The sequence below is a fragment of the Triticum dicoccoides genome, chromosome 3B (genome assembly GCF_002162155.2).
Source record: "Triticum dicoccoides isolate Atlit2015 ecotype Zavitan chromosome 3B, WEW_v2.0, whole genome shotgun sequence".
Taxonomy (NCBI): Eukaryota; Viridiplantae; Streptophyta; class Magnoliopsida; order Poales; family Poaceae; genus Triticum; species Triticum dicoccoides.
Genome location: NC_041385.1, coordinates 3926726 through 3946123, shown reverse-complemented (window position 1 = coordinate 3946123; position 19398 = coordinate 3926726).

Here is a 19398-nt window from a genome sequence, read left to right as displayed (position 1 = left end):
CGCTGCCCTCAACGCCGCCGGCTGGCCTCGCCGCCCTCAACGCCGCCCCCCAATCCACCTCGGGCCGCCGGCCTCGCCGCCCTCAACGCTGCTCTACAGAGAGCGATGATCGAGAGAGAGAGAGAGAGAGAGAGAGAGAGAATTTTTTTTTTGTTCTTTTTAATTTTAACTAGTTAATTAGTTTAACAAAAACGGTAAAATAACTTAAAACTTGATAATTAACAAAAAAAACCGTAAAATTTGATAATTAACAAAAAAACGTATATACGGAGAGGGGGCGGCGAGGGGGGCGGCGATGCGCGCGGTTATAAATGTGTGTTGTCCTCGCCTCCCTCTCCGTGACGCCGTCGTCTGCCGCCCCGTCTCGCGCTCTACCGCGACACCCTCTCCCACCCCTTCCTCGCCCCCTCCTTTTGCCACCGCCCTTTCGCCACCGCCACCGCCACCGCCCCCCTTCTTCACTTAATTAATTTGTTTTTACTACATGTTTTCTGGACTGACATAATGGCGGACGATAGAGCTGACCCGATTATGGACAACTATGATCCGGACGGTGAAGCACATATGTTCGGCATCATAAACGGTGATATTCTATATGTGCCGACCGGACAAGAAGAAGATGATATCTCTTCTTATCTGAACCTTGACGGTGAAGATGAAGGGCGCCGTCAGCAAGATGATGCCGAACAAACGTCGATAACTCTCTTGTTCATTTAATTTTCTTTGCCTCGTAGGGTTTGGAGACGGGTCGTAGATACAAAGGTCGGTGAATTCAAAAAAGAGCTAGAATTCAAAAGGGCAAAGGCTAAGAATGGTGAGGATATTCAGCCAGCGGGGACCAATCTATGTGCATACTATGTCTGTGAGATGATCCGGAGATACACCTCTGAGCGGGTTCCGAGTGATACCAATGCTCAGAGGAATAACCTCCGGATGATGCTTAGTCCAGAAGCTCGCTTCCGACCACTTCAAGAGGAACTAGCTGGATGGTTCAGGAGGGAAGTCCTCCATCCTAAAGGAGAACACCATTACGAGGACGTAGAACTTTATATGCATTAAATTATGTATGGAAACTTGTTCAAAATTGTATATGGTCATCCGATGATATTGAATATATATTGTATATTCCTCTTGAATTCTTTTTGGTTCTAATTTCAAATTTGTTTGAAATTGTACATTCATATGCATGTATGTAGTACCGTAGAATATGTGAAACTCCTTCAAAATTAAAATAAAGCACAAAAGAAATAAAACAATACAAATTAAACAGAAAACAGGTTTAAGGGGGGGGGGCTAAAACCCTAAACCTGCGGCGGCCTTTAGTCGCGGTTGGCCAGAAGAACCGCGACTAAAGGTCCTCCGCCCCGACGGCCACCTGGCGCCCACGTGGACGGGCCTTTAGTCGCGGTTCTTAAGCAACCGCGACTAAAGGGTGGGGCCTTTAGTCGCGCCCGTTCGGTCGCGGTTGCGCAACCGCGACTAATGGCAGTTGCGAACCGCGACCAAAGGCCCTTTTTCCACCAGTGTTTGACTGCTCCAAACCCCTCCCAAACCCCGCTAACCCTAGCGCTGAATAAGGACCGTTCATCTAACCCTAGCGGTGATCAAGGGCCGTCGATCTAACCCTTCTAGAAGAAATCTGCGGGGAGGAGGGGGGCGATCCGCGAGATGCAATCTGATTGGCTGGGAGATTGTTTTTTTAACAAATATCGGACGCGCTGGATGGACCGTTGGGCCGTCTCATTGTCTGGGCCTGAGATCGCAGTAAATAGCCCGTCTCAGCCTTTCCAGGCCTTGCATGCATGGAGGCGGCTACGTGGGTTTGCGCATGCGCGGGAGGCGGCGACGTGCATGCATGCGAGTGAGGCGAGCGAGGCGCGCTAGGCGAGCTAGGCGAGCTAGGCTAGCGAGGCGAGCTAGGTGGTTCAGGGCAGTGGTTCAGGGCAGCGGTTCACATGCACTGCCCGGTCAAAGATGCATCGTTTTCGTGCAAAACTTTAAGTGTGCAAAACGTAACGGACACACACACGCGTCCGGATTCACGCACGCACCGTTCTCATCCTTTCTCTCTTCCTCTCCCACCCACAGGCCTATAAATGGGGTGCCTCTCTTCCTCTCCCACCCACAAGCCAGATCCGATCCTCTCCAACTTCAAACACCCAAGCGACCAAGCCCTCCCCAAGCGAGACCAAGTGAAGAAGATGCAGTTCAACGGGCCGACCTTCCGCCGTCCGCCTGTGGTGCCGGAGCTGCGCTACCCACCGGGCGTGCTCGTGGAGAGGGAGCTCCGTGTGTGGGCTATTTCAAGGTGGAGGGGTTCCGTCGAACTCACCCGCGCCTTCCTCAGAGCCGGCTATGCCCACCTCCCACGGGGCTCGCCGAGGATGTTCACCCTCAACGAGGTTCGTGACCGCGGCGGCATCCTCCTACTGCTCACGGTCACCTTCACCAACCCATTTGACGCGCGCGAGCTCCTCGGCCAAGTCTTTTGGTGCGGCTGCGAGGCCATCTTCTTCACCATCTACAACATCTACACCAACTACGAGCGCATCTTCCCCGCTCCAGGCCAGATGCACTCCCTTCCCTACGACGACGAGGAGGAGGTGTGAAGATGAAGATGGTGTTGAAGGGGCGCGTGCGGCCAAGGTGGAAGAAGGAGGTCAAGATGAAGATGTTCAAGCCCGGAGTCAAGCTCGTCATGTTTGGTTTTTTATTTTGTTGCTTTTCTATGTCATGTTTTGTCGTGTCATGTTTCGTCATGTGTCCATGAACTCTCCGTGAACTTATCTAAGTTATTGTAATGGTACGGTGTGTTCTATCTCATTGTGTGTGTTAAAAAATGTCCGTGCCCAAACTTATCATTTCTTCCCTAAACAAGTCATGAAGTTCAAGAACTTGTGGTTTTCATTAATGAAAATCGTAGGGGGTGAGAAGCCCTCTATTTCATTCAAACAAAAAGTCATGAACTAACATGTAAATTTATTCCCTTTAAATCCTAAACCAAGTGCCACTCTAACCCTAAACCAAGTGCCACTCTGACCAAAATCATGTGGTAGTGCAACATACATTTTCAACCTTCCAACCCTCCAAAATTTAAGTGCAAAACAAAGGAAAACCACTCTCACGCGTGTGCAAACATTCAAGGTCTCACTATTTTTTTTTTAAAAAAAAAATCACAGTCTCACTATGTATACCTTCCTTCCCTACCCATGTCAAAGTCTTGCCATCTGTCCTAGCGGTTACCAGCGCAGCCCTAAACACCACAAACCCACGCGGTCCTGGGTTTGAGTCCCCAGCCGCACCAATTTTTTGTGCATTTTCCACCCTTCATTTTTTATACATATTATGTTTTCCTCAATGTAATGCCCTTAAAAATGTTCATTTATTTTGGCACCTGGCGTAAACCTCTACCAGAGCTGAGGCACATTTTCCATGACATTTTGGTCTTTGATTTAAATCACGGTGTATTTGAATTGGATTAATTAACAGCTCCAAAAAATTTCTAACCTTAATTGTTTGGCTCCGGAATAATTCAATTAGCTTCCACAAAAAGTTTCAGCATTATGATTTACTGCCTAAATTAAATCAGAATAGAAAACAAAAAAATACGCAAGAAAACCCCTGAATGGGCCTAATTGGATGCAGTTGGACCATTAGTCTAGCCTGCACTTGGCTCTACGCTCTGAATTTGGCCCAAGAGCAACCTTTTTTTCGGACAGAAAGGCAGAGCAGAGAGCTGCATTTCATTGATCAAAAGTTTCTGAATTCCTAATTTCTTCTCTTTTTTTCCAACATATTTAAATATTGGTCACTTCTTCTCTTTTTGTTTCAACATTTAAACAACTTTAACCAACATTTAAACTAGGTGAATTTCTCAAACAATTTCAAGATTACAAATTCCTTCATAATTCATGCCTTTCCATACATTTTCAACATTACAACCAGTGCGATTACCATACCTACAAATGCCCAAAAGTATTTGCAAATGGGTATTGGTAGTGCTTGATCTTCAAGCTTCCTAACCTTCTTCTTCAACATCCTAAGCTCAATAGCTAGCTCTCTGTCAGTGCGTGCTTCGCCATCCATCTCTTCTTCCGGAGCTCGTGGTGTGGCCACTGCCGTTCGTGGCAGCATGCGCAACCATTCTTCATGCTATTCTTGCAGTTCATTCATCAGAGTCTTGGCCAGAGCATCGACCCAAAGAAAGAAGCATGTCACCTGCATGAACACTAAACAGATCAACCCATTGCTCAAACATCCCGACGACGAAAATGGTGCAATTGCCCCGATTCTTACCCCATTCTCGCTGCACACGTAGAACGGACGATTCTGGTTCCTCGGTGTCTGAGAAACCCTTCGATCAAAGCCCGCCCGGCACCGCGGACAGACGAAGACAGGCATGTCCACACGCGCCCGGCTCTGCATCCGCGAGGTGGCGCGGGAGCTTGAGGAAGACATGGAGCTCGGAGCCGAAGGGGATCTCAACGCCGCCGCGCCCTCCACTGCTAGCTTCCCACCACCGCGCCCTCCACAGCTAGCTTCCCGCCGCCGTGCTCTCTCTCTCGCCGTGGTCACCGCCGTGCTCTCTGCCGCCGTGGTCACCGCCGCTGTCGCCCGCTTATATAGCACACCCGCCAATGGCTCTCTGCTCAACGGCTCTTTGCTGGGTCCCACAAGCCACGCGTGCAACGGTCTGAATAAAATTGGCCGTTTCTGCCGCCTGGTCCCACCTGTAAGGGCCGAGTCAAAAGGTTGACCTGACGGAGACGGCAGAGTTCACGGAACGAGTCGGTGCGCACGGACTAGGGGCAAAACTGAGCACAATTCGCATCTGAGGGCAAAACTGAGCACATGGACACCACTGAGGGCAAAAGAATAATTAACCCATATAAAAATGTACAACATGTTAAAGGTTGTTGATGTTGGAGAAGAAGTCGTTGTTTGGGAAGTGCTCTTCGGCTTTCATGGCATCCGTGATGAAGAAGTCAGTAGTCGCGGAGAGCGCTCCCCAAAAACCTTATCAGCCTTCTCCTATACATGACTCAAAATGGCGGGGTTTCGGATGCCTACTGTCCCGACCTGCGGTGCATGACACAAGCCGGGATGGGGAAGAACGCATCAGCTCAGAGATTGGAACTCGGTGGCGTGATAAAGATGATGTTCTGATGTGTCTCTCTGAAAAGGAGTGACCTCTCTTTTGTAGGCACAGAAGAAGGAGGCGAACAAGCTGTGACAAGAGGAGACACAAAATAGAAAGACAAAACGAACATGCATCAGCCAAAGAGTGCATAGTTCGTATTCAATATTCACTACAACAACAAAAATCAGCTCCCGAGTGACATTTCATATATCATTTGTGTATGGCCAAAATTTAAACAATGGCTCGGCTCATTCTCGCAACCCGCGACGCTGCGCGGCATGGCGATGCGTGATGAGGTGGGCGGCGAAGGAGGAGCGCACGTGAATGTCTCTCTTGTTCTCATCTCATACACATGGAGAAACAACCTCCCTTATAAGGAGGTCTAAGTCCTACTAGGTGAGCAGTATGAGACTAAACTTTAGTCTCATCTCTTGACTTGCATGAATGGGCTAAGTGGGACTGTAGAATTTATCAGGAATTTTGACAATGCTATTGGGCTGGCCCAAAAATAGATTAAATTCTAGCATCCCTATTGGAAGTAATGGAAGTGTTAGCAATAGACGGTTGAAGGATAACAAGTTCGTAGGACTTGTCAAGGGAAAGGGTGTCTAAGGAACCGGAGCTCTGCGGATCCCGAGGCAAAGATCTCACTAACCAAGGCCTTAGGAGATGCCGCAATGGTAAACAACGTTGGAAAGGAAGCGTAGACAGTCCTATCTGACATCCAAGAAGGTATCCAAAACTTAGTGTCTTGCCCGTCGCCAGCATGGAACCTCGCTCCTAAGTTCGGACCTTCTTTGCATTTTGATTACATTCCAAATCAACGACCCTCGAACGTCGCAAGCAAAGAACAAGCCAGCCGAGAAGTATTGAGCTAAGAGAATCTTTGCCTAGCAACTGTCGTCATTTAAAAAAATTCAAATACACTTAGCAATCAGGGTAAGTTCATATTATGAGTGTTGGTTAAACCTAGCCCTCCATGGGCTTTTGGCCTGCGAAAGTCAGCGCATCTAACCATGTGGCACTTGCGCTTCTTGGCGTCGGCTCCCCAAAGAACCGAGCTATAATCTTATCGAATTTCATGTGAACACCTTCTCCTATGATAAGATAAACAGACTCATGGAGAAAGTTTGGATTGCCGATAAACAGACCCATGGAGAAAGTTAGGATTGCCCATAAACAGACCCATGTAACCTATTGGATATCTTTGTAAAAATACATAAGTAATACACATTACTTTTTACCAATGATCTATATTTAAAATTCTAAATCATGAAACCAAGCAGGGAAATTAATCATAAAATAATCGACTTAGTTAACAGCAAATATTGGAAACGTATTATCGAAGTAAACAAACTAGTACACGGCGTGCAAGCAGGCTCGAAACACAGATACATAAATCAACTACAATATGTACTACACCACGGGTATACCACTACAGATTGTTTGGATTATTCCAACACCTTCTGTGGTCAATCTCAACAAGTTCCAAACAAATTGATACTGTCCAGCCAAATTCTTTTTTTCGTTCTTGTTCTTTGCTTTTCTTTATTTCTTTGTCGGTTTTCACTGGGACGTTCTTTCTTTCGTTTTTCTTCATTTTGGTTTATTTCTTTCTTTCTTGGTTTCATCGGTTTTTTTGGTTTTTTCTCTCTTGTTTCATTGTTTTTCTATACACATTTTTTATATATATCCAATATATTTCCCTAATAAATGTAGAAAATAGTTTACATGCTTGATTAAACTTTTTCATACCAGATTTACATTTTCTGAATACATGGTCAACATTTTTTTTCCATGAAGGCAACATACACCAAGATTGAATGACAAAATGGGGAATATATTTTTGAGCAACCGAGAGGAGAAATGATATTTACAGTGATATATTTTTGGGGAACGTGTACAAACCCCTAAAACCAAAGACAACAGAGCTCGCCTGCCAAAAGATTGCTGGAAGCTCGAACATTTTAACTATTTTAACTATTTATCTTGAATGATTGTGATTTTGATCGAAATAATATATTTTTTTGCAGTATTTTGGGAGGAATTCTACTAATTGGTGGCCTATATAACGTGCTACGGGGTAAAATCAAGGAAATGGAAATTAAGATAACATCAGCGGTGCTAGAGGAAATTCAAGTTCAAGTAGACAGATCGCCAAGGCATCAAAAAATTGAAGAGGAGGAACTAACATCACAACTGTAAAGTGGAAATTCGCATGGGCATGGACCTGCCCAGATGTGCCCTGCCGCATGATTACCTTGGGATCCGCATACTTTTTTGATTTCTGGCAATATTTTATGTTTTACTTACTGAAACTTAGTGAATTTGTCATTCGTTCTAAGTTTTGACAGTTGAAACTTGGTGAAGTTTCAAAATGTTATCAAAACGTACTGAAAAGCGATCTTATTTTAAAGCCATCATCATAAGTAACTTGAATATGCAAACGAAACTTAATTTGGACTCTCTATTCAAAAGATATAAAAGATTCAAATGCGAATGCCAACAAAAATGGGGTGAGTCCCCCCTCCCCCCACCTGCCTGCCACAATTCGCCTCTGAATTGTAAAGCTCAACTAAGATAACACATGTACAATTGACAAGACACTTGTAAAAAATTCAAGTGCATGAGAGCAGTAGATATGCAATATCATGAACAATTATCATTTCTACAGCTTAGAAGAACTTCAGTATATGTACTTCTCGTGTTACATGTCAATTTAGAGATTACAACACAGTTTCCAATGTTACACTTCCATCATCAATAGGTAAGATATTTTTATATAAGAAGTATATACAATATGAAAATACATTATATAACTTTTGTACTATTACAAGTTTAGCGTTTTAGTTATTATGTTGATGGTCAAACTGTTGAATGTTTGACTAATCTTCAAACAAACATCTACTCCACTGGCACTAGGTGTGGCAGTGGGTATTTTTCACATAAAACAAATAATGAGTCACATGGTAAGATGATATATATGTTAAATGATTTTTTCCGCAAATCTTATTGGTAGTCATGGAATAAAAAATTATGAAAAAGAGGACAAAAAATACTGACCCTGTAAAAGTGAAATCCAAAGTCTCTTGCCATTTTCACCGCTGGACAAAGTCAAAGACAAAGTAACATCAGCTTCACTGCATGATCAAGTAAACAAGGATAAGTGATAAACAAAACACAATTTATGTGGCTACCTCGACATCGACACAAAGGGCTATCACCTCGCTTGAGCAACTCGTCGGCTTCCTCTACAGTCAACGTGCCCACGACGCGACACCGTCCATGGTGCTCCCGCTACGACTGTTGGGGGGGGGGGGTCAGGCCATCAGATTCCATTCTCTCTAGTCTGACAGTCCGCGACGCTCCTATTGTTCGCAACACTACCGCTACGACTGGTGAGAGATGTTAGAGATATATAGGTAGTTAGAGATTGCACCTAACTAGATAGAAGTTATTTTCATCTTTTTTTTTGAAAAGGAGGATTAACTCGGGCCTCTGCATCGAGCGATGCATACATCCTTTATTGCATTATTAATAAGGTCTTGCAAAATAAATACATAAATCAACCCAAAGCCACCTTCCCGATGAAAATTATCGCCATGCCTACAAGATTGATGATGTTCCCTGACCGTGCGCCTTCACACCAAGAAATCCGGTGGCCTCACCAAGCCGCCCGCCGGCAAGCCGGGAGCACCAACCGATGTAGCAGTAGACCCTCAGTGTGCAAAGCAAGTGCACGCTGTAGAATATGTTGTCGCCTTATTATGCAATCTCATCTTCAGGAGCAACCAGTGCACTAATTTTGCCAGACCCTTCTGTTGTCAACGCCACCATGATGTCAAATAGCGCCTGCCTCCTACACGCGCCCGTCATATCCAGCATCGAGACCCCGCTGCACCTTGCTTCTAAGACTCATCGTCGTCAATAATGTAGATGGCATGCGCTCCACCTTGGTCACCGCACGACAAGCAAACGGTGACTTGTGCTAAGCTACCAAAAGAAACAGTTGTCCCTTCAGCTGGTGTACAACCCTAAAGATGATGCTCCCGTGGGGGCGAAGACATAGGAACCTCACCATCATCCGAATCGGGAAGCCTGGATCTTGAGTTTTTCCCCGGGGCACACAGAGAATGCAAATTGCCCCACAACACCTCCAACGAGGTAACGATGCCCGCGGACGACGCCGTTGATGGTTCTAGTCGAGGCCGAACCAAGCTTGGACCAACATATCAACCTCCTCCATCATCCGGCACACCCATGGGTAATGTTTGCGCCGGGAAAAAGGACGGAGCCGCACCACCGCCTGAAACCGTCGCCCCGCCTAGGTCAGCCATCGACGGCGGAGTGGCCCTCACTGCTACGCCGCCGACGTCGAACAACACATACGTCTAGGACAATAGTGCAGATCTTCACCACAACCGCATCCTAGAGCCACGGTGGAGGAAGGCCCCGCCGCCACCATCACCACCCACATGGGCCTTGCCCCATGGAGCTCCGACGGCTGCGAGGAGAAGGGCCGCGGCGGCTCAAAGCCCTAGATCGGATCAGGGGCGTCTAAGACCACGGCTCCCGGCCAGAATTAAAGTGGCTAAGCTATATATTTGATAAGTTATCTTTGTATTTCATTATGCCTCAAATATGAAGAGGAAAACAACAACGATAACTCCTTTTACAAGCAAGCATCAAGAATTAGCAGCTTGTTCGACGGTATGGTGATCGCAACAATAAATTTCACCTTATCTATAAAGTTAATATTATTTCTGTAAGTTCATCTTACTCCCTCCATTTTTATATACAAGGCCACAAACTCAAATTACAGGTGCTAAGGAAAAATTTAATACATGTTTTCAAACCTAACTTTTTTGTTAGTTTATTGTGATCATTAATACACCACATGCATGCAAGAAAATTGAGTGAAGGAAGTAGCTATCATTATGACCGGGTGAATGTATGTATTAATCAAGTTGCTATTACGAGGAAACACCATTAATTTTTGCCTCGATTATTGTTGGTGATCTTGTATAGATACAAAAATTATATTCCATAGTGGTCTTGTATAAGTAAATGGAGGGAGTATCTATAAACGTCTTACATTATGGGACGGAGAGAGTATAAGCTAAAGGAAATTTAGCTATTTTACCACCAGACATATATTGCCATACATAGCCGGACATGATATACATAGCCGGTGTGATAATTATTTTTTCGCCCCTCTCATGCTCCAATCCTGACTCTGCCCTTGAACAGGCCATTTTGAGGAGAGTCGGTCGGCAAATGTGCACGTGATAGACAATTTGCGAGTGATCTCTCCATCGATCAACTAATGTTTTTTGTCCGTGGTAAATTGAATTTAGTGGGGCCTCTCCATTGTCTCAAGTTTCTTTCTCAATAAAGGCATGGCAATGTGGACAAAACCCACCGGGGCTTGCTTGCCCAAACCTATCCCCACGAAAAAATCGCAAAACCATCCCGTTCCCATCAATGTGCGCAGGGTTAAAAAATTTCCCGTCCCCTAAACCTGTCGGGTTTTCAAAACCCACGGGAACCCGTCCCCACGAGCAGTCAATGAAAACAACAACACTTGAAAGAAAAACAAGAGCATATTACAGCAGCAGGCGGCGGCTTGGGGTCCTAGGTTTAAGTTTAGGTGTTGTGTTGTGCGGGAGAGAGAGGCCTGAAGAGCGAGCGACACTGCGGCGACCGAGCGAGGGGTTGGTTTGTACTCCAGGGTCTCGACACTGTGGGGCTTGCCTGCTCGGGCACTGTGGCTTTGGGCCACTTGAGTCAAGATGGATTGGTGCATGCTAAATAACGTATTTTGACGGGTTTTATTAGGATTCGGGTTTGGGTAGTACTCGCGGATAGAAAGTCGCCCATCCCCGTTCCCTAATAGGGTAAAAACCCACGGGGACGCGGGTTTCGGGGTCCCATTGCCATGTTGACGCGTGTTAATGTGATAGTACTACAGAAAATTAGTTGGAACCACAAGGAAAAAAAAGCTTTGCACACCATGTCGGTGTGATAATTTTGCATGTCAAGAGCTTTCAAAGCCTAGCTGGACGGCTGAGAAGCTCCATCAAAGCCTCGCTTGGCGGCCGAGCGCACTCCCGTGTGCAGCTCAGGCCTAACTGGGCGGCTGAGAAGCTCCATCAAAGCCTGGCTGGATGGCTGGCTGAAAGGGACTTGCAGCATGCGTTCCACAATTTTGTATCGCTGATTGGCTTTGGTTGTTGCTTATCACGCTTGCCGCGCGATGAGTCATGAATCGGAAAACCAGTTTATAGATCGCTCGGTTGTCTTCTCCGCGAGCGATGTGTACTATTACTAATAACACCATGCGACTCAAGTGTACGGGCTGCCGCCGTGGTCTCTCGCCGACCGCTGTAAACGTACGTGCACTTCTTCCACCATATCGCCCGCGTGGGGTCCTTCGCCGCTGGAACTCGTCCACCCTCCCTCGCTCCTTTCGCTCACAGAAAATTCATCGTTATCTACCTTATGATCGGTATCATCCATGGAATCCACGGCTGGTCTTAATTGTCTAGCTTACTTCTCGATTGACCACAATCACTGACCTGTCGACGAAGAGCTTGCGTTGCGACGGCGGAGGGCAGTCTAGCACGCGCAGATCCACCTTCTCAATGAACAAAATTAGTGGTGCGTACACAACAGCGAGCGGGCTAGAAATTTGCTTCCACCAAGCATATGAATATATATTCCCATTCCTTGTAACAAATTTTTTTCGTCTGACTTAATAGGGAATGGCTATTTGTCAGGTACCTGTTTTGTGTATGTCAGTCACTTCCATTGGAACCACTAAATCTTCATCCAACAACCGAAATCAGATCGCACACCATTCAACTTTTTTTTCCCACACGATACAGAAATTCGACGGGGTTCCACTATCAAACATAACAGAATAGAGACATAAAAAAACTTTCATGTAAAACTGAAAATGACAGGTTGAGCTGCCGCATGCCCGAAAAAGCTAGGGTAAAACCAAACCAAACTAGGGCAGTAGCGGAGAAAAACAACGTCTAAAACTACCAAGTACCTGAACAAACGAGGGTAAAACAAAACCAAAATACATGGGGGGAAAGACCACACACCAAACATCAGCTTGAGATCCGAAATCTGATTGTCGAATCCGACCGTTTGGAGGTGATTAACACGATGAATGATGGGGCCTTCAATGCTTAGAAGCAGTTGCAATTTATGCCGATTGCATTGTCTTATCTCTGGGTTACACTTCGGTTTCTTTTGTTCACAGCCCAAGGGAGGCGAATGACATCTCTCATGATTTATATAGGCTAGCCGTCTGGACACCACCGTCAACATGTCTCGAGGAACCGCCTTGAAAAGTTCATGAATTGAAAAAAGCATCTCAAAATTTAAAAAAAGATCACTAAGTTTGAAAAAAAATTCAAAGCTAAAAGTTGATGCATTTGAAAAAAAATGCACAAATTTGGAAAAAAGTTCACAGGCTAAAAAATCACAAATTTGACACTCAGATTTGGAAAAAAGTTCACAAATTTGGAAATAGTTCAGAAAAAATAAAAAAAAGGGAAACATAAAAAGTAAATGAAAAAAATAGAATAAAAACAAAGAAACAAACTGACCAGGAAACCTAGGAAACCCAGCTGGGAAACGTAAAAAAATAGCAAAAATGGAAGTACATCGGCCGTCCCGCGACTAAACCTAGCGTGGGGAGTGGGATGGGATAGTCGCGCCCATGGTGGTTTTTAATTTCATTCCCCACTGCATTTTGTTTTGAGCAAATCCTTCTCCTCTGCAAACTTGGATATGTGGGGGAACTGAAGGCCCAGTAGAGGGAAAAATAATTGGCGCCGAAGCCTATCGTCCCGCTCGACCGAAGTAGCTCCATTCCTATTTTAGTAAGGTTCAAGAACCCTTCGCAATCGTTTTTTCTGTTATTTTTCTTGTTTTATTCTTACTCCTTATTCATTTTCATTTTTCATTTCATTTTTCTCTTTTTTTTCTTTTAAATATTTTTCATTCTCTTTACCTTTTTCATTTTTTATTTTGTGAAGATTTTCGAAATCCGGAACATTGTTTTGGGAATCATGAACATGTTTTAAAATGATGAACACTGTTACGTAAACCATGATTTTTTTTTGCAAATTCATTTACATTATTTTGAAACTCGTGAACATTTTCTAACTAGATGAACATTTTTTGAAATTTGGGAACAATTTTAGATCTTGTTAAATTTTGGCATTTGCGATTATTTTATGAACCTGTGAACATTTTTCTGAATCAGAGAACATTTGTAATCATTTAAATATTTTAAATTTAGGAAGAATTACCTAATAGACTAATATTTTTTCATTTTTCATTTTTTTATTAAATTTGCGAATAATATTAGAAACTCCTGAACATTTTTCTGAAACTCGTGAACACTATTTTGAAATTAATGAACATTTTTAGAATTTTACAAACATTTTTCTAAGAAGGGTGAACAATTTTTAAATTCATTAACTTCTTAAAATTTATGATCATTTTTTGTTTTCCTGTAAAAAATGATGAAATCAAAAATGTGTTTTTTTTAGCGATGAAGACAGTAGGAGAGGCTCCTACTGACGTTTAGTTCATTTTAACAAGTATTTACAGAGTTTCCATCCTTACATTTTATCCGGCTAAGACAGGGGTGGACACCAACTTGGGGGACCAGCACCCTTCCCTATGGATAAGTATGTGAAGGAGATTTACAGGCTCAATGTGTACCAAGCCTAAATACAAATCTAGTTCAATGAAGCAGCAAAGGCGCTCACAGACCCTTTAAGGGCATGTTTGACTCGGTGGACAAGGAGGGCGAAGTCTTTCTTGAATCTGTCTCTCCAAGAACGGATGGAGTGCGGTATCCCCCTGAAAATTTTGTTGTTACGTTCCTTCCATATACTCCACGCTCCGGTCATGAAAACCTCCATGCACATTGGTTGTGTCCAGCATCTCTGTCCTGAGTGAATGGCACTGAGGCGGTGGGAATCTCCCGTCCATGTAAGACCCATGGAGGACCAGCATTGTTCACTGAAGGGACAACCAAAAGAATAGGTGCTCCACTGTTTCTTCCACCCCTCCCTAACACAAGGCACAGTTCACGTCATCCCCAACATTGTAATGTCTTCTACACAGCATGTTTCTTGTGTTTATCTGTCCACAGCAAGGAGCCACGCAAAGATTTTGATTTTCATAGTGCATCGGGATTTCCAGATCCACCGGAATGCATCATCAGCCTCCACATCTCTGAAATAGTGCGCATAGAATTTCCTAGAAGAATATGCCGCGCCCCATATACACACCCAAGTGTCAGGTTCAGCGCAGGGCTCCACAGGCGACGTAGCGGCCTGCATCTCCTGCATCTCCAGTCGGGCCTGTGCCGAGAGTGGCGTATAAAATCCGGCACTCACAGTCTGAATGGACAAGAATTGCGCTTTCGACGCATCTTCAATTCTGGTGAACGAGAAAGCTCTCGGATGTGAAGCTTCAAGTGTGTGATCCAGCCATAAATCTTTCCAGAACAGTGCGCTGGTGCCGTCGCCGACATTCACACGGTCTATCCCACGATAAACATCGTTGAGGCTCATGACGTCTCGCCACCAGAAGGATCCACACGGCTCGGCTGTGTGCGGAACCACCTCCTCATAATACGTAGACCATATGAGATTGCACCAGGGGATGTCTTTTTTGTTGTAGGAGTGTAGAAATTTCAATAGCAGAGCCATGTTTGGATTTTGATGTGAACATGTTTTACAAATTGGTGAACATTTTTGGAGTTCACAATTTCTATAAATTCATGAACATTTTTATAACTCATGAACAATATTTAAATAGAATATTTTTTTAAATCACAAACATTTTTTTCATACGTGAACATTTTATGGTTTCGTTAACATTTTTTTAGAAATCAATTTTTTTGAAATTTGAAAAAGTTTGTAATCCCAAATTATTTTAAAGAAGAATGAAACAAAAACAGAATATAAAATGGAAAAAGAGAAAAAATAAGAGGCGTCCAGCCCCGCAATTTGGCCGGTCAAAAGTGGTGTGCCGGGGGAAGGGAGGGTGCGCGTTAGCTCGTTGGCCGACATACATCACGCTAAATAGGAGGTCCCGTCATCTCGGGAACATACTGGATGTTTGAAGTTGCCGATGTTCTTATGTCCGCTGAGAATGACTATCAAGTGTGGTCGAGTAGAAGATGGCGGAATGAATATGTGCGGAGAGAACTTGTGGAATGTACATGGTCGGCTGAGCACTGTGGAAGCGATTCAGCTGTGCGCATATCACAGACTGGACAGGCATATATGTCTCTGGATGCATTAGAGAGAGGAACCAAGAAGGCATATATGTCTCTGGATGCATTGACTAAGGATGAAGATCTGGATGCCCTGGACTTGCTCATCGCCAAAATTCGGGCTTCGGCATCCCACATCTCCGGGCTGGACCCCGTCGTTTAATCAGGGTGTCGCTGTTATCGTAGTTTAGTTCCGTCTTCTCCCTTCCGGCCTGTGCGCCGTGTATGGCAGATTGCCTGTACCCCGTACTTTCGTTTGCTGGTCCCAAACTTTCTGTTCGGTGAATTTGCGATGTTTCGCCTGTTGGTTTCGTTCATGTTCAGGTCTGTGACGCTGCCGTGTGGCTTTATTTATAAAGTCGGGCTATGGCCTTTTCTCTAAAAAAAAAAAACCAAGCAGGCAGATCACACCATGTCGGAGTGCATATGCAGTGCAAGTTCTAATAATCATATAACTTGAATGATTTGAAGATTGCTCACCACGCCTGCTGCGCGGTGATGACCTGCCGGGCACAGATTATAAACTTTTCTTACATCTCATCTAACCAAGCCGTGTGGTACTACTCATCAACGGTTCAACACAAATCAAATTTTAGGAAAAACCACCGAAGCTATAGTGGTGTGGTGCCGTATAATTTTGGGCCGTGTTCTGCTCGGGCCCATTAACAAAACCCAGTCACACGGGGTACAACCCAGTTTGCTAATTTGTATATCCCCTGAAAAACAGTTTGCTAATTTTATTAGGTTACATCACCAACCCTTCAATCACCTGCTCAGGTTAAGCATATTACAACTTGTAAAAAACTAAGGGAAATTAAAATGCATATTGTTTTGCAGGGTAAATTAAGATGCATATTGAACATACTCGTACGTCTCGTGCACATGTTCTAAATCCTCTCAACGATTTTCCTAGCTTGGTTCTTTTTTCTTGCAAGCGTAAAATAGTTTATTCCAGGATTATGGAGTTACAGTCTAGAGGCAATAATTCCTCAGACCATGTGGGCCGTATGTCCCGCCACACAACTGTGCTATGCTTAGGATGGCTATATCTCGCCAAATAATATGCTACTCTATTTTGACTATGATGAAACATTTGTGGAATAAACACCTGGTTATCTCTTAGGGACTTGATCTCCAATGCTAGATGACCATACAAAGAGCGAACAAGTGATTCACCTCTCAATATCCATAAGGCCCCAAATAAATCGGACTGCACGGCAAATGGAACCTCAATATTGCATGGCCAAGGTCATACCCTGTGCCAAAGCATGTATCTCTGCTTTCAGTGCGTCATTACAATGCAACAGGAGTCTATAAGAAGCAAAGATAATCGTCCCATCACGATGTCGTGCTATCATACCAGTTGCCACCGTACCATCAGTCTCCAAAAATGCCCCATCTACTTACAATGCAACCTGGTCACTAGGAGGTGGCACCCAGGCTAAAGAACTTGTTGCATCGTCGGCTTGGCATTTCTGGTTCCAACAAAAGAGTCATTTTACCCTTTAGAATATCCTTGATCGAGTGTTTGTTAGTTGAATAAAGCAATTGCCAGTAGCTCCCAAGAAACTCGACCGAGATTTCATGAGAAGGTATTTTTCTTCCCATACGTAGCATCATTCTGTAACTGCCATATATGTCAAATTAACAAGATTATTGAGCATCTCGTTTCCTGGTCACACCCGTCGATGACGTAAAGCAACTGGTCCCACGGCGGCGATGTCGGCTCATCGATGCGGTCTTACTGGCTATGCGACCACGACACCGACGCATCCTTCACATGGCGTCTGATTTGGATGTTGCAATTGCCTTGATGCGCGCCTAGACACAGTGGAGCGGTAGAAAGGGCTACACCATACCGTGTCCTTGAACGACCACTCGAGGAGGAGTTGCAGGTGTGATTGGTACCCCTTGTCAGTCACCACCGCCTCCACGAGCGGGCGCGGCTGCGGTTCTTGCTCCTCCTCGTTCCTGGAGAAGAAGATAATCACCTACTTCCCAGAGGTATCGAGTGCCATGGAGAAGGATGACCCTGGTGAGTGACGACGGTGGCACCACAATCTGGATCTAGAAGAAGATTCGGAGCCGCCACCTACCAGCCGGAGAACCACGGATTCGGCATCATCGACAGCTCTGAGTGGAGACAGAGAGAAGCAGATTGGTGGTGAGGGGAGAGGAAAGTATGTTAGGAGTGGTGTGGATGGTGTCGGAGCCGTATTAAAATAGCCGCATCCAGGTGAATGGGCGGGCCGCCGGCTTCAATGCGGCGCACCGGCGGGAGTAGGCTTCTCGGTCGTCGCGTCGACATTGAAGTGCACCACCTGCTCGTCTGGTCACATCGCTCTGACTGACATCCATGCCGTGGAGTCGTTTTAGCTCTAGAGCATGCTGACCGACATGAATGTGCGGCAACCGCTTCATGCGAAAAGGGTTTTGGGTGAGATATGCTGCCAGCCGCGTAAGTGGTAAACTCGCGCACCCCCTGGTTGCGGATTTCGAACACACGGAAGCGTCTGTGGACCGATGGTGAGCCGTATTGGATGGTCGCATCGTTAGACGAAACATCTGTCCGGATGACCCAGATGTGTTTAGGGTCTGTGTTGTAGATGTCCGTCTAATTAACTGAAATGCTCATGTTTAAAGAACCATCAAGTATAACAAAAGGAAAAAAATGCAAGCACTCCATGTCGGAGTGGTAGTATGTGATGTCGCAAGCTGAGGACTGCAACATGCACGATTCAAAGAAGCCTAATATCTTTTGAATTAGTTTGAATTGCTTACCACATATGTCACGTGGTGATCATCATATCTCAAAAGCAGAATATAAAAAGCTTCGGATTACTTTCCTCAGGCGATGTGGTACTAAAACTTCCTGCATACATGTACGTCGATGGAAAAGCGATTTTGTAACATTGGGAACACGAGCCTGCGGATGAGCACAGCGATCTAGGATTTCTTAGCCCAACAGCCCACAGCGGAAAATCAGACTGTCCCAACTTTTAAAAAAAGAGGTAAAAGGTTAAGCCAAAAGAAACGGAGGGAATAAAATATGGTAGGTTATGTAGTTTATGAGCTTTCCTAGAAAAATGTAGTTTATGAGCTTCTAGCAAATTTTGTAACGTATGACCGGTTTCTAAACTAATCTTTATTAATTAATTTTTTACATGCAGCATGCTACGATCTAGTCCATCCACTGGAGAATGTTACTGAGCTCATGTACGTGTATAATATGTATGCGCATGCCTGTGTTCCTTAGGCCATGTTTGTTCCAGCTTCGTTTGGATTTTAATCACATGTGGATTCGCTTCAGGAGAATCAGCTTCGGCATCAAAATACACTTTAAGGTGTTTCAAAAAATTACATGAAAAATTACCCAAATCCAGATTCAGTTTCACTAGCAAAGCTATAGAAGTCCAGGGGGGAGGGAGGGGGTGTAAATATGTGCGTTTGGGGACATAGTGTCACTATTACGTTGACAAACTGTAACCTGAAATGCAACACAAAATGCAGGATCAACAGTCACAACATACTCGGGAGACTTGGGGCGGATGGATAGAGCATAGGCCAGCAATGGTGCGCCGCCATGGTTGTCTACTTGGCCAGGCACCATCGCACCGATGCTGACGCGAGTGGCAATGGGGGAGTAGGGCGTGTTTGTAGTCAAAGCTAGAGTCAAGATGGCAACACGGCGCACGTTCAATACTTGTGAAGCCATACGCACGTTTTGTTTTTGTGTGTGTGTGACAATTGAATGCCGTCGCTGTCGTTGAGGGCGAGCGACATGACTAGGGCTCGTCTAAAGGACATGCCAATTGGGAATGCCAATACGTGAAGCGTACCATAGCGCCTTTGTGCCGAAGCCCTCTGCTCGAATCTAAATTCGGTTCTTCCGTTAATGAAGCATGAATACCAAACCAACTGAACTAAGTATCCGCCTTATAAT